Genomic DNA, 16,046 nt, shown 5'->3' with positions numbered 1-16,046 from the left:
AGCGACACCTTCTTTTTTCCCTTAACTGTTCTCAAGATCCTTGAGCTAACCTCCTTTTCTGAGGAAAACAACAAGCATACATCTTTAAAAAAGGCTAAATCAAGGTTTCTTTCAAACACCACTTTCTGGATTAATGATTTACCAATCCAAACCACGTTTAGTTCTTGAGAACTTCGCATGTTGTTTTGCCATTTTCCTCCTGCTATTCTGAGCTAGTTCTGGATGTCACACAATGCTTAAATAATAGACAGACCCTGAAATCAGACCTTGCTGCTTTTTGGATTTATTCACACTCAAACATCCACACTGCAACTCACACTCAGCAATTTTTGACTCCTATCAAACTTTCTAGCTCCTGGGATTTAAGGGAGAAAGCCATGCAACAGGCAATGGCTCCTGGAATCACTCTCTCCTAGTGTTTGCTGTGTGCTGTAAGATCTGCTAGATCTTTCTCATCTCCCCTGCTGATCCAGACTTCCCTGATAGCATCGCTTCCCATGCTGGCTTGATGAGCTGAAGAGAAGAAATGCCTGCCCCAGTGTTTGAGAGCTGTGCAACAGCCAGAGTGCTGCAGGCTGATGTGAGCACAGGAGTAGGGTGGGGGCTTTTTCCATGGATGAATTATGACCCGCAGTTCAGTGTCATCACATTTGCTATCTGTTACTGATTCTCTTGTTAGTGCCATTCCCTAATGTGGTCATGAGTGTGTTCCTACATTCCTCTGGTACAATACTGAGAAATGTGATGCTCTGTGGTTTTAGTTCCTCTAATGAGAACAAGGCAGTTCTACTCACACACAAAATTTGTAATTATACAAGACTATATCGTGTTACTGGCAACTAATTAGAATTCTCTGTTGAAATGACATTACTTTATTATACATCATTAACATAAAATGTCAAAACTAGCACAATAGTTGCTTTCATACAAAAAAGAAGCCTACTTCTGTAAGTGAAAGCAACAAAATTACAGCAATTTTAGTATCAGTATTTTAATATATATTATCGTTTATGTGGTTTGGTCAGGGGTTTTTCCATATAAAAATCACAAAAAGAGAATCCTCCCTTTAAAAAATGTCAGTGACTATCAATTTTGTCCTCCTCATTTATTATGCAGATTAAATAAAATTCAAAAAATATTAAATATCAGAGGGTGCACCTTTGACATTTGGGGAGGGGGGGGGTTGAACTTGTACTATAAGTTCATATTTTGCTCTATATCCTTAGAGCACAGGGTACATGTTACAACTAATTTACTCTCTTCCACCACTGAATAAGTGATGTTATTATCATATTGCATACAGTTCAACTGAGACAAGAAATTCCTTCTGGCCAGAGAGTAAGTAAAATGCTGGTGCTGGGATGAAGACACAGGGCTCTTTGGAGCAGGCTGAATATCAGGATATCACATTTATTTCTCATTTACATGCTAGGTTTGAATATTTCTAAATGAGATAATAAGTAGGTTTTCCATCAGGGATCTGTAGGATACATTGGTGAAATCAAGCCACAGCTGCCAAGGTATCTACCTGTTCCTTGACAATATTATGATTTTGGTAACATATAAAACTGATGAGAGGGTAGCATTCCCTTGGCAGCACACTATTTATGCCGCAAGACACATAACCAATGAGTATAATTTGCAAATGTGTATGGAGAATCAGTCTTGACAGTTTTGTTTACAAAGGCAGGCAGCTATTTGCTGATAAGAGATATGACATGCTATTCATCTTGCTGCTACAAAGCCAAAGGGATTGCAACTGTGATAACAAACTGTTAGATTTGATTGTTGGAATGCTTGTGCAATGTTAGTAATAAAGGGTGTTTAAAAGCATATCTCATTTGTTCTTGGGCAATCATATGGCATTTCTTATAACAATTTTCCTGGGACTCTTAAAAGGACCAGCTAATTAAAGAAAAGATATCTGTCTGGCTCAGCTTTAATGGGTCTGTGTTCTCTAAGTAGGTGTAGGTAGGAAACAGGAGCAGACGTGTCTTTATTTCTCTGCTTGCATGGGTTGAGGCAGAATGTCAAGTGACACAGTCATGGCCTCACATCTTTCAGTTCCTTCATTTTGGCTGGCATTACCTCCACACACCTTCCAAAACTGGAAAATAAACAGTCCTAAAGATAGGACAAGGGTAATGGCTTTAAACTGAAAAAGGGTAGGTTTAGATCAGACAAGGAAGAAATTTTTCACTGTGAGGGTGTTGAAACACTGGAACAGGTTCCTATCCAAGGCCAGGTTGGATTGGGTCTGAGCAACCTCGTCTACTGGAAGGTGTCCCTGTTAATGAACTTGATGATCTTAAGGGTCTCTTCCAACATAAACCATTATATGATTCCAAGTAGTGCTTAGACCTTGAAGAAGCTGAGGAGGAGGTTTCTGGCTTGTTTCTTCCTCTTACTGAGCACCAGAAGAATGGGTCAGCATGACTAACACCTTTCCTTTGTCATCAGCCCCCTGCTTCAGACAATACTGAAAAAACACTTTTCCCAGCACTCCTAAATACCTGCACCATTTATAGCCTGAGTAACACGTCGCTCACACGTTTTCTTACAAAGCTTATGATCAAAGTAAGAAACCCCCAAACTTATATAATACTATCCAGAGCAAATACAGGACTAGAGAACCCAGCCATGTTTTTGTGAAATATTGCTCACTGAGCTTTGTTGAATGTGTGCATGCAACACAGTAATGTGCAGACAAGGGCTGATCCAGCTGTGATGGCTAAAGCAGTGTTTTGTCTGGCCAGCTCACCCCCACCTCGGCTGGATAGTCTGAGCAGGCAGACCAGGTTGACCATCAGAGATCGTGCACATGCCTCATTAATGGATTTAACCAATGCCAAGTACATTAAAATACTTGGTGAGGGGGGTGAGGGGGTAACTACTGCAGGTTACAGCTTGTAACCTGTTGTTGTAACAAGCTGAGCTCGTGGCTGACCCCATCTCACACCTTCTGGTCAGGAGACTGGAGAGAATTTTTACAAGGATAAATACTATACACCCTTACAGGGGTAGGGGCAGCTAGGAAGGCTGCATCACTCTTGAGTTGCTGTGGCTTATTCAGCCTGAGTGCTGCAGTAATTCAGGCAGCAGTCTGCATTTTTTAATGTACTTGAGCATTACACATAAGTCTACACAAGGAAGACATATCAAAACCCCAAACTTTCCACAGCAGGGATTTTAGAGCTAACAAGTGGAAAATGAGCAGCTTTGTTCTCACTCATTCTTACAGTTACAGGTGACTGTGAATAGCATATACTGTGCCAAACTAGAACTGAAATCCTCTTTAATGCAAGCAGGCCTTAGGTTTAGCAGCAGCTGTGAGATGGAGACTTACTATTAATGGCAGATTCAAGTAGCGTGAACAATAATGAGGCTCTGTTTAAGGTGGACACAGCTTGTCTGCATTAGAGCTGGACTTTGAGAACCTGCGTTCATTAACACAATTTTAAGTGGTGTCAGCTGTTTCTGAGTAAACCAGTTGATTAGAGCAATAAATGCTTTACTCTTGGTCTTACAAGAATATGGATTTAGGAAGAGAGTTATGATCAACAGGCGGGGTTTGAATTTTTTTATCTCAAAAGTGTTTGAAAGTTGTGAAATATTGTAATGGACTGAGAGGATTAATGCAGTTTTTAATAATCTGTTATTTGGAAAGCACCAAGAAGAAATCAGTCTGGAATGTGATAATTTTATGTTAATTTCCAGGGGTTCTTGACTTAGTTCCAGACAACAAAATTTCTTATGCACAAATTTTACTCCTATTTAGCAGCCTTACTGAACAAGTTTAATTGGGTACATGTATGTTTATAAAATTAGCTTCCTGTCTTAGATATGATTAATAAATCCAGGGTTATAGTGCTTTAAAATACAAAGGTTTGTGTAGGAAGGTAATCATTTAATGCACCCTTAAATGTCATCTTAGGGCCAGGTTGCTGGTTTCATTAAAGGGATCTGGCACATGACAAAGTCTATGGGCACTCATGATGAGCTCAAGGCTGCAGCTTGCCTTGCACTGGGAGGACCTCTCACCACTGCTCCAATGGGTTGGTCATCTGTCTGAGGCTTCTGTCACTAGTCCTGACGGTGAAAACAAAGATCATATTTTGGTAGCTATATTAAAAGGTGAGGCATTAATTGCATTATTCTATACTTCTTCTCCCAGAGGCAGCAGCTGCACAGTGTGGCATAATTTAATAAAGCTGTTCATCATCTGATTCCTGGGTATGAAAAACTTACCAGGTAGTAGTGTAAGGTTTTCTGATAAAACAAGAACTCCAACGTTCTTGTTTTGTCGGAAAGGGCACAACTGAATTGCTAGACACCCACCTAGGCTTTAGCAAATGTCTGCATATTGATCTGAAGTTAAAATATTGATAAGCCACTGCTTTGACTTGGAATTGGGAAGTTTTCTGGCCAGAACATGTAATCTAATTTCACATTACAGTTGCATTTACTTATTCCTCCCCTTACGACGTACATCCAGCCTTAAGAATGAAGGGCACAATGCTCATCCTGTAAACGTTGGCCACAAGGTGGGATGCCTGTGGATTGGACATGTGACAAATGACTATGCCATTGTGTGGCAGAGGCTCCATTCAGCACATGCTGCAGGGCTGATGGTTGGCTTCTGGCCCTAGTGCATAATGCAGCAAGCAGATCTCAATAGAACCTAGGAAGTGTCCTACACCTCTAGCACACTGGCTTTATCTAAGGCTGACTGATGTCCTAGGCAGGCTTCTTCATGCTTACTACACTGTTTTACATTTTCAGACTTTTTACCCCCAAGCACATAATTTCTTAATTTTAAGATAAAACAAAAAATTATTCCCCCACAACACAGCTACAGGAGTAAAGGTTCAAATTCACATACTTTTCATTCCCTTTTTCTGATGCAGCTATGCTAACACATACAAGAGGTAGAAGGTCTGTGTGGGTAATGCAGAAAAGCTCACATGCCATGGGTTCCCCTCCTTCCTCACATACCTCATGGACCATGCAGAAAATTTCTAGCTAATTAGCTAGGGGAACTGATAAATCATCTGCTTCTTTGGAGCACAAAAATGCAACATGGCCTAGTACTAAAACTGAGGAGCTGGCTTAGCATCTAAAGCCCTGTGCTGCTCTGCCCCTCTCAGTCTGGGAAGCAGAACTCTGCATTGTGAGAGCTCCCAAGTGGGATCTTTTAACTGCTGGGGCTTAATGAACATTATGTGAAAAGACCTTTTAAAAGAGGCTGCTTAGAGTTTACTCCTGCTTATAACTACCCTAGGGTAGTCTACTTTTGTTGCTGCCTTCTTAAGGGTCCAATTGTGGCTGTACAGTGACTGCTCATTCCACCTCTACGCAAAGGACTACAGTCTAACTATCCTTCAGAGAAGGCCTCGTAGAAGGGTATTTCTGTCAGTTTCTTCTAAGTTAGATGTGAGAGAGGGGAAATTCTCCCACTTCTACTATTTTACCGGGTATGACAGGACTGCATGTGTTAACCTCAGGTACCTGAACTGAATGACTAAATCGGTAAACTTGGAGGAGATTTATAGGATGAGCACTAAAATATGGTGTAAAAGAAAAAAAAAAAGCTTTAAGAAAGGTACATTAATTGGACATGTAGATCAATATGAGTAGCTACGTTTGAAAGATCTGTGACCTACCACAGACAATGGGGCAAAGGTATATCTGAAATTCGTTTTTCAATGCTTCTTGGTTGCTGCCAAGCACAGAACACTAAGATACCAATCTTTGCGATGCCATCTACCCTGAGCAATAAAAACCCACCCTTAATTTAACAGGAGTCACCAGTCAGCTCCTGAGGCATAAACAGGCAGCTGAAGCACCGCGCGTAGGCTGACTTTAGTGCTGGATGCCGAGCAGAGCTTGGCACAGGTGGAGTTTTCATCACAGACCCAAATTAACTCCGCTGAAGTTGTTCCGCGCCTGCCAGTGCCGGAGGAACAATCTCCGTGTGGGAGAAGCCCAGCGCGCCGCCCTCCCCTCCCGGCGCCGCTCGGCCGAACAAAGGCGGCAGCGCCGGGTCCCCTTTGTGCGGCGCGGGCCGGGCAAGGGGCGAGCCCAGCGCCCGCCCCAGGCTCCCGGCCCGGCCCGGCTCGGCTCGGCTCGGTAGCGGGTTGGGAGGAAGCGCCGGCTGCGCGGACGGGCGGACGGGCGGGCGGCTGCCGGCGGCCCGGGCCCTCCCCGCCCCCGTCTCCTCCCCTCCGCCGCCGATCCTCCGCCCCCTCCGCCTTCTCCTCGCGGCGGCGGCGGTGCCTTTCTCGGCCCCGGCTCCTCGCGGTTCTCCGCGGCTTCGCCTCGCTCCTCTCCGGGGGCTCCCGCGCCGCGCTGGCCAGGTCGGTAAGTGCGAGGCTGGGCGCCGGCTCGGGGCCGAAAGTGGCTCCGTCCCGCGGCTCCCCCGCTGGCTTGGGGCGGCCCGGGGAGCGGGGGCGGGCGGGACCCCGCGCTGCCAGCCCCGGCGGGTGTCTGGCGAAGGGGCTGCAGCGGGGCTGGGGGGCCGCGCTGCCCCGAGGGCGGGCGGGGGGCTCGCCCCAGCTGGGGGCTGCGGCAGGAGCCGCCCAGCCCTGGCTGCCCAGCCCAGCCACGCTGCCGGGGGTCGGCGGGCGGGCGGGCGGCTCCCGGTGGGGACGGAGCGCAGCCCCGTGCGGTGGGTGCCGCGGGCGCTACCCCGCCGGCCGAGCCGGCTTCGCCCCCCGCCTCCGGGGCGGCGGCTCCGACCCGCAGCCCGCGAGCGGGTTCGCGGCGGAGCGGGTAGGGCGGTTTGGCTCGTCTGAAATGCCTCGCTAAATGGCAGGGGAAAGCATATGGCCCTGGAGAAAGCCGCTGGAAGCGATAGCTGTTGGACTCAACCGAGTTATTTCCCCGAGTCGGTGCGCAGTGAGAACTTCCTCCCGGGATGCCCTTTCGGGGGGATGCGGGGCTGAGCACATGGCTGCCTCCCCTGGGTCTACCCCGCGTCTGTCACAGCACCGCCTGCCAAGGGGCCTGCCGGCGCCTGCTCTCCTTTCGGAGTGCTAATCTGACCCCAAAAAAACTTTAGCTGGGCGAGGGAAGGAGGCTGCTCCAAAAGGTGATTTACTTAAACGTGTTGGGTTTTTTTCCCTGCTCGTCTTCCTTCCCTCGGTCAGGCCAAGCATCTGTGAAAAGGAGGGAAAGCAATGGGATTATCTGTGTCTAAGGGTCCAATACGTATGACTGCTGATAGTGCAGAGAAAAAGGTTAAAACTTGCAAAGGCTTGGTACTGGCAAACTAAAATCTCCAGTGAATTGTAGTGTTAACTTTTTAAGTTTGAATTTTATGGTTCTTTGCTTGTTGATTGTTCCTCGTGTTTAAAGTCTCTAGGTACTCAGGTATTTAAGGATGAAATGTATTCTTTGTGCTTGCAATGACAGTGTTGTTGCATTTTGTAAACATCAGGACAACTTTTATCTTTAATGTAGACCCTTTTATCACTCAGCTGTATTGAGCCGTACTAAATACTTGTACTGTTTGTAAATCTGGTGCTGATTTGTTGGGTGGCTTTGCAAAGGTCACTTCAGTTCATCCAATACAGGCATTTTTTGTAAAACGTCTGTATTGATTTAATGTGGTACAGGGTCAGACTTGGCATTTATAAATTATTTCACATTTGTTCTTGTGTGCTATAAGAGCCGTGCTTTATAAAGCAACTAGTCCTTCGTTGTTCCTTAAGGTCTACTGGCAGCTCTTGGTGTGTGGCGTACAGGAGGTATGCAGCTTTATGGGCATCTAATGTTAAGTGCCCTACTTATTTAAAAATGTTGAGAGCTCTAAAAGGGTGAGTGTAATCCATACCACACGTGTGCTCAACTGACCTAGAATTAACAGGATAAAACACTTTTAAGCGCTTCTGGAGTGAAAGGTAGGATGCTGTTTCCTTGTGCATGGCTAACAATGACTTGCTTTTTCAAGGTGTCCAGTGCCATGCTCCTCAGTTTGGAATGTGGCAAAACACCTGGAAAGGCTTGGCTTAAATTGGTGAGAGTGGTCATGAGAGCAGAAGGCACCAGCAGCTTGGAGGTGCTGCACAGGGAGATGAACATGCTGGCGTTGGTGGCCAAGGGAGGTGGATGCAGAGACCACCATCAATCCTTCAAGGATGGGGGGCAGCCCTCGCCGTGCTGTGGGGCTGTTGGAGCTGGCAGAGCTGTGTGCCCTCTCAGGGCCCCCATTTCATGTGGGTTGGTAACTCAGCATGTCAGTTGATATTTCATGCTGCGGTACTGAGTTTCCCCTCTGGCTTTCAGGAGGCAGCAGGCAGGTGCCTGTGTGCTGCCGTGTAGGTGCAGGCATACCAGGAATGTGGTGGTAAGTGTGATTTACTGCCTCCGTGGGACTGATAGCCTGTGCCAGCAAGTTCACTCTGCTGCACAGAAGGCCTGCACTGCCTTCATGCCAGTGCATCCATGTAAAGCAAATTGTATCACAAGCTAAAGTTAAGAGGGAAACCATGTTTTCCAGGTTCTTGTGGAGATCATGCACTGTCACTTTGCTAGAGAGGCTCTTTCTGTGTTGTGTTGTGTTGTAGCAGTTGGCCACCTGCCCCCTCCTTGTCTGCTCCTCTTAGGCTTGTGGTGACCATGCTGAAGATCCAATTGTTGCTGTACTTAATGTAGGTGCAGTCTTCCACTGGCTAGGAGATGGTTTTCTTTCAAGGTTCATGTTTCTGTTTCAAAATCTGGAGGTCTAAGGTCGATTTACTGAGGCAAAACTGAGTCAAATTGTAGGACGCAACTTTGCAAATATGCTTTGATTGCTCAGAGCTACAGAGCTCATTCTGGATAGTGTGCTGGTGTGCAAAGGGAAGGTGTTTCTCAAATGTGCTTTTGTAAGTATGCTTCCCAGTGCTGACTAGTTAAGTTAGAAGTCAGTACACTGAATTATGATAGGGTAGATTTTGGCCATTAATTGTAGTGGAATGCAGAGTAAATGAAGGCTTATGTTTATAGCCTGCCCAGAACTAGAGGGTGTATCTTTGAATTCTGGAACATCTCTGGTCTCCCACGGGCTAACAGTGTGTCTTGTTTTCTGCTGCTAGATTACGGCTCCCTTCCATAAGGCCTTAAGCACATGTGTTGATCAGCCACAAGTTAATAATTTTGAATTAAACTGAAGGGTAAGTATATGTCAACTATAAAGTGTTTTTCTTTCAAGGAAGCTTTATTTTAGTAGGGCAAGTTCTGAGAAGTTAGAAGAACTAGTTTGTGTTGTCCACAGAGCTAAAGGCCTGTAGGAGTTGGAGGTTTAAATTGAAAAAAAAAAAATTTGGACTGTCTTAAGTGGAAAGTACAATAGCTGCTTGGAAACTGCATTTTAAGGAGAAGGGAAAGCTTGCCAAGTTGGGCTGGGGACCTTGCTGTGAGAATAAGATACTGCAAGTTACCAGAAAACCTAAAAGGAATGAAGTAAAGGAGGGGATTGATTGTTGGAGAGCAAAAACTGCAGGGATAGCATGTGAACTGCCAAAAACTAGAGGATTAAGAAATTTAAGATGAAGAGAGGGAGGAAAAAAAAAGAAAAAAAGAGCAGAAGAGAATTTGGCTATGATGTTGTGAGGACCAGGCTGTATGAAAAATGCTTGATGCCTCTAAAATTAGCAATTCTTGTTTTAGTTGTTTAGTTTTAGATATGCATGAGGATTTGAATATGGGAGAAAGATAGGGTGCCGAATGGAAATGACTGGAATAAATGTCTTATGTCTGCTCCCAGTCTAAGGGTCTCTGCTTTTGTGCTCTGAAAGAGCTGGGGCAGGGCACCGGAGCCAGGTTAAAAAATAGAATTGGGTGTTATCAGTTAGGCTATCTTGTGATAGCAAGATAGCAAAAGAAGTATAGTTCCATTTCTTTTAAAAGGAGGAGAGAAGGATATCTTCACACCTTTTACTCTGGTCACAATAGAATTTAAGGATTTAGAATAAATTTGGAATGGAAAAAGTAATTAAGTATACAAAGCTAAGTGGAAAACAGGATAAAGAGCATCATGTATTTGCCACAATTAGGTCATGGAAGACTAAAGTCATATTATTACTGGTTAAGTACTGAATGTCCTAGACAATAGGAGCAGAATGCTTCAGTTCCATGTATATACACCAAAAATAACTATTGGAAGTGTGAGGCTTAGCTAAAGGTGTCTCCTGAAGGAGAAATTATGAGTTTGCTGCTTGAATAACGTAATTATTCATGCCCTGCATCAGTATTAGTGGTGAACAGGTCTCTTTACTACCCCATACTGGCTGAAATAACTGTATGAGAAGGACAATTGCTGATGAAGCAAAGTTGGGAAACATAGTCAGCACTGAGGTGGGTTGGATTACTGCACAGGAAGAATTGAATGTCTGTGATGACTGAAACAATAGGAATGTCAGGAAGTTGAATAGCTCTGAAAGCAAAGTTATCTACTGAGTGATTATTAACAACACATCTGCTATCAGCTGGCAAGTCATCCCTTAAAACAGGTTTGGGGGAAAAGCCTGATGGCCATAGTCAAACAGGGCTGACTCTTGTTTGGTACTAACCATGAAATGGGAGTGAACGTGATGCTCTGGAAGAGCTCTTCAGTCAAGATAGACAAGTTATTAGGCAAGGCTTTAGGGTGACTTTGTGTCAAATACTGTACATAGTTCTGGGCACTTATGTAGAGAAAATATTAAATCCTAGTGGAACATGTAGATGGATGTACAAGCTACAAATATCATGTAGTGTGAACAGTCTGGAGTTAGATGAGAGACCAAAACTTAAACGACTCTGGCTTTTGTGTCTTAGTAATGGCAGAGACGGGAGATGGGAGATAGCAGCTGCTTAGAAGTTCCCTGGGGCAAATTCTTGGAGGAGAGGAAGGGTCATAAACTGAAGATTCATCTGTGATTTTTGGGTTTAAAAACTTGATGTACTGAATGGTAATTTGATGGATGAGTACAAGAATAATGCACATGGGGAATTTGAAAGGAGTTTCCTTACTGTAAGATTTTCGATGCCTTCCTAGCTGTATGTATCCCGAGTCCCAGCTAAGTATCAAAGTTTTCATGTGCCTGTTCAGGAATGGAGCAGTTCAGGTAACTGAAACTGCCATATTTTATGCTTTGGTGTTCACAGTTAATCAACAGAAATAGAAGTCACTTCAGTAAAGGAGGTGTGATGAGAAGAAGCACTTATTTTTGGGGAGCATGTGTTGTCTAGTCACATGATAGTGGATGGAATTTACAGCAAGTAAAAACACTTATCTATGACATAAGTAGCTGTTTTGTTCTCTTTTTAGTGCATAATGGAGTGGAATAAAGCTTAACTCATAAAATATTTAAGATAACCACAAATTAATATGTGTGGGACAGAAAATGCACAAATGGACATGCAGGCTGGAGGTCAGGTTGGCTGACTTGCACCATAAATAAATAAAAGGGCTCTCCTGTCGAAAGAGTGCCTGTGTTTATCTTCTGCCTCATTTCATACTCTCTGGTCTTAGGAGTGTTTCATGGCACCGGCTGCATCCTCTTGTTGGGGACTGTGCTCCTGGGAGTAGGGGGCTGCCTGGGGAGAGGCTTGGGCAGAGCCTTGTGGGGCAGATGAAGTGCAGAGCTGCTGAAAACCCGTGGTGGGGGCTCTCAGCTGGGGGGACGTGTGCTTGTCTGCGGCTTTGTTTTGCAGTACCTGACCCAGGTGTTGGTGCTGAGCTATGCAAAGGCCAATGCAGCCTAGCCACTGGGAAGAAATTGGGGAATGAGGTGTGCCAGTTGAGACACACTTCCTCTAGTGGCAGTGTTGAAGCCTTGACTGGCTCACAGTGAAGAGTGTGCCCCATTGGAAGTGTAGAGATGGCACGTGTGGTTTGAAGGCTATGTTGACACTGTTTGATCTTTGCCGTAGCGTCAGTCTCTCTTGGTTTATAAACTGTCCTGTGGCTGGTCTGTGTATGCCCAGTGAAACTTCTGGAAGCTTTGAGATGACTTCAAAAAGAAAAAAGAATATGTCACCTATGTGAATGTATTCTGAGAAGAACCATTGAAAAAATAAGGTGCTTTGGGTGTTTGTACATCAAAGCAAGATGAATGCCTTGATACTGCTTTATGACTATTTGTTTTGAATTTATAAGGCAGGTGTCTTACTTCCTTAGAAATAATCTAGTTGCAAACTCCCTTGCAATGTAGTTTATTAAAAATCTGAACTATTGAATTTTAAGTGTTTGCTCTAAATGCCTGTGTATTTTTTGCTTTAAAGAGGAGCTATGTAATGAACTCAATGTGTCAGCATGGCCCATAGGAAGTAGTTGTGAAAAGATTATGTTGAGCCATCAGAAGAATAATTAAACAATCCCAGGGAAAATTGAATGTATTGTCCTGGTGGCTTTTAGCATGCATTATTAGGCTGTCTGCTTACTGTTTTCATTTACTGCTATTGCCCTATTATACAAGTGTTGGGTGTATAATTTAAAAAGATGAGACTAGGGCTGTGGTGGGCATTATAACATCTTTCACTTGATGGCCGTCAAGTCCCAAATATTAATGGATGTGGTGGAAAAGTTATTTCTTGTTTACAAGGGAGAGATTCAACCTAAATTCAAACAGTCTTTAGCAAGTCAAAGAGCAAAGCACTTGTCTCTTGACGCTTTGCTGCTTTAAAAACAAAAATCACTCAAATAATTTCCTGTTACAATTTGAGGTCTTGGAAAAGTCTGCATTAAGAAATGGGAGGAAATGTTTTAAGACTGTACTGGACAGGGAAGATAATAATTGAGTCGAGTATTGTCTGAGTTGTCTTCATCTAGAGCCTCTCCACAGTACTAGACAAGTCTGTTTTAAGGAACTACCCAAATTCATGAGTGGACCCAGACCTTTAGATTTGTAATGACCTTTGTATGCTGTCTCTCTCTATTTGACAAGTTAATCTGTGCATGGTGCTACTTGGGAGGTCAGGCAACCACAAGGAAGCTGTTTCTCATGTATGCATGGGCATATATAGATATATGCAGTTTAAATTAGGATGGAGGAGAATCATTTAAGTAATGCTTGGGTAGAACACTTTTGAGATTATGGTGATGAGGATAATATGAATTTTATCTGTACTTTATTTCATATATATAAAACTTAATGTTGCTGTGATATGTTTGTCAATCTCTTATTTGTCTTCCTGTCTAACTCCATTTTTAAATTCTTACTTAAGAACCTTTTGTCACTTTTGTCACATGCAGCCACATACTTCAGATTATATTTCGAAAATTGCATATTTATTACTAACATTAGTAAATTGCTCCTGTAAGTACGATAAGTAACATGACACATTTCATGTGCATGTTGTATTTAATTGCATTTAATATTTAGATTTGTATTATCTGTGTTGTTTTGCCTTTCTGAGCTGCAATATTGCTGAATTTTATTACTGTTGGGTTGTCCCAATGTGTTAGTTTGGATGTTCAATTAATTGCAGCAAGTGTCAATCCTGAATGAATTTAAATGGTAGGCAGTGATGGTTTGCTTTTGCTCCATTTGGATAGATGTTATTTTGTCACTGAAGATCACTTGTGATAGTCTCTCTACATAATACAACTTGATACAATATGTAGGGACTTGCTGATAAACCAGTTAATTTTATTAATTAATATTTGCTAATTAGAAACTGGAATTGCAGTTCCATAAAGTGTGGTTTTTGCAGTGTGTTTGTACAAATGCTTGGGGATCATTGCAGATGGGAAGGCCTGCTTATTCAGATTTCCTGCAAGGCCTCCATACATGCTTTACTGAAGGATTTCAGGTGTTCTAGGTAATTTTCTCTTTATTTATTGCTGCTGTGCTGTCTTGCACTGTTTTCTGTGCAAGTTTGGGGTTTACTCCTGTTGTAATATTGGGTCCTATTCCCTGCAAATGAAATGATGCTTACTAGGTTGAGCTTCAGAACTTCTAGCTGAAGTGAATCCCCCGAATCTTTGTGTATTTAAAATACAGATTTCAGGTCTTTTCCCCTTGTGCTCCTTTCTTTCTGTTTGATAGGCTGTGAGGAAAAAGAGACACTGACTCTAATGAAACACACCATATAGGAGTGCACAATGTTCTCTTTATGTGAAGAGAAATGTTGCTTTCCTCTGGTCTTTGCTGTAGTCATTTGAGGTGTTCACTTGTGACTAAATAAATTCATTTCTTTAAAAAATGAATTTTGGTTTTTTTCTGAGGGCCTGTTTCTTATAGCAAGTTTGTGCTATCACACAAATTTCTTTTAGGCCTGAGAACTTTTTTTTTCGCCCTGTTTAATTGAAAGATGATCAGTATCATTTCTCTCTTCCTTTCCTCTCAATCTCCCTTAAACCAAAACAAACCCTTCAGTCCTTAAACAAAAGTGTCTTTGTTTTTACATTTGTTTTATGAAATTGCTTGAATCCTTTGGGAAATGCTTTCCTCTCACAGGAAGAGAGGGAAAAAACCCCCCACCCTTCTAAAGCCAAAAACAGCAATCCTGCTACCAGACATTACTTTGTTTTGCTATCTGAAGAGTAGCAGATTGCATTAAAAAAGCAATTTCTCATCTTAATGAATGAAAAGTGCAATTGCAGAAATGCACCAGATAGACAAATGGTTTTCACTCGGCAAATGTAAAATTGGTAGTATTCAGGGCAATAATTTGCTGCACACCCTTCTGGAAGCTTCTTCACTTTGGGAAGTGGAATTTTAAATGGGTATTTTGTAGTTCTAAGAGGTGGGACCATCAAATGCTCTTTGGCCTTTCTGATTTTATTTTTTGGTACTGTTTATTCCTAAAAGTTGTACACCTTTGTGCTGTTCTGATGCTGTGGCCCCAGCAGTGAAGCTGTCCATCCTGGCAGGCTGGGCAGTTTTGTGAAACACCATCTCCTGACCTAGGAACCTGGAAACTGGCAGCAAACATGAGTTAAATGAGATGTTGGACCAGGAAGACAAAGAATTGTGTGAAATATCACCCTGCTAGTTTGTCTACGTGGGCTTTGTCCAGAATGCATGCTAAAGAACAGAGATGCTGATGAGCTAGGACAAGATTATTGTGGCAGACTTTCTCCCAAATGTAATAAAAATGCAAAATTGAGTCAGTGGCCTACTATTCTTGATCACCTGTATTATTATGCAGGCTGGAGGGATCAAGGATGAAGAAAAATTTTCTGTGTAAATGCTGAAGGTGAATAAAAAATAAGGAGGCCTCCCTTAACACCGGGAGATAAGGGCTTCTCTGCTGAAGAGCGAGAAATCAGACACTGGGCCAAAAGAATTGGTACAGCGCTGTCCTAGAGGACCCCTTTGGAAGCATTATATGGAGAATTAGGAGTATGGTGGCCTCCCTGGGTTCCACTGGCACCTCACATCTTAAGCAGCTCTTGAATTTTGCTTGACATTCCCTCTGTTGGTGTCCTGCATTGCTACTGTCCCCTTACTGTCCCCAAAGCCCATGCTGTGTCAACTTTATAGCTCATGCTGGGCTTCCATGTGTGTGCAGCTGTGAAACAGCTGTGTCCTCCTGACTGGCTTAGCCATAGTGTCCTGGTGAAACCTCCATGTCATTTCCTGAGCTTACTTTTTATATCCTAACCTTGCAGCTACACCTGCTTGTGCTTCCAGCGCCTGGGAAGAGAGCTGTGCGCTCTGCAGTGCCTTCTGGAGTAGCATCCATACCTCCCATAAACAGGCATGTGCAGAGATGATTATAGGGATGTTCATCTTATATCTGAAACATTTTTAAGTGCTCGTCATGAAGACTAGACCAGAGAATTATAGGCTTTGGAGAGATAGAGGCTGAATTAACTTGTGCTTTGCTGGCTAAGCTGCATTAATGTTTTCATTACTTGCCCTAAAATGCAGTAGGCAAAAGCTGTAGGGAGAGGCCCTGTCCCCCATCTATGCTGAATTTAATAAAATATAAGATTTCTCCTTCTAAACTTTCATTATCCAAGAACCTCTATGAACATATCAAATGAAGCTGTTCAGATTGTTGCAATCAGCTAATTTGATTTCCATGTTACTTCTGGGTGACTGTTGCTGAAAAGATTTTTTTACGAGGTG

At 43.3% G+C, this 16,046-nt stretch overlaps 1 protein-coding gene across 3 annotated transcripts in view; it reads left to right on the top strand.

Annotated features, from left to right (window-relative positions):
* The first annotated feature begins 6,264 nt into the window (after positions 1 to 6,264).
* The window catches only part of FAM110B (family with sequence similarity 110 member B), a 111,478-nt gene continuing 101,696 nt past the window's right edge, over positions 6,265 to 16,046 (top strand). For 2 of the 3 annotated variants that reach the window (XM_084226449.1, XM_084226451.1), the window contains exon 1: positions 6,273 to 6,360. The gene's annotated coding sequence lies outside the window, so the exon portion shown is untranslated. Of the gene's footprint in view, positions 6,361 to 16,046 lie in introns of all 3 variants that reach the window. The other variant, XM_084226450.1, reaches the window with a different exon arrangement.

The sequence above is a fragment of the Fringilla coelebs genome (assembly GCF_963513975.1).
Source record: "Fringilla coelebs genome assembly, chromosome: 1".
NCBI classification, from domain to species: Eukaryota; Metazoa; Chordata; class Aves; order Passeriformes; family Fringillidae; genus Fringilla; species Fringilla coelebs.
This window is presented reverse-complemented; position numbering and strand designations above follow the sequence as displayed.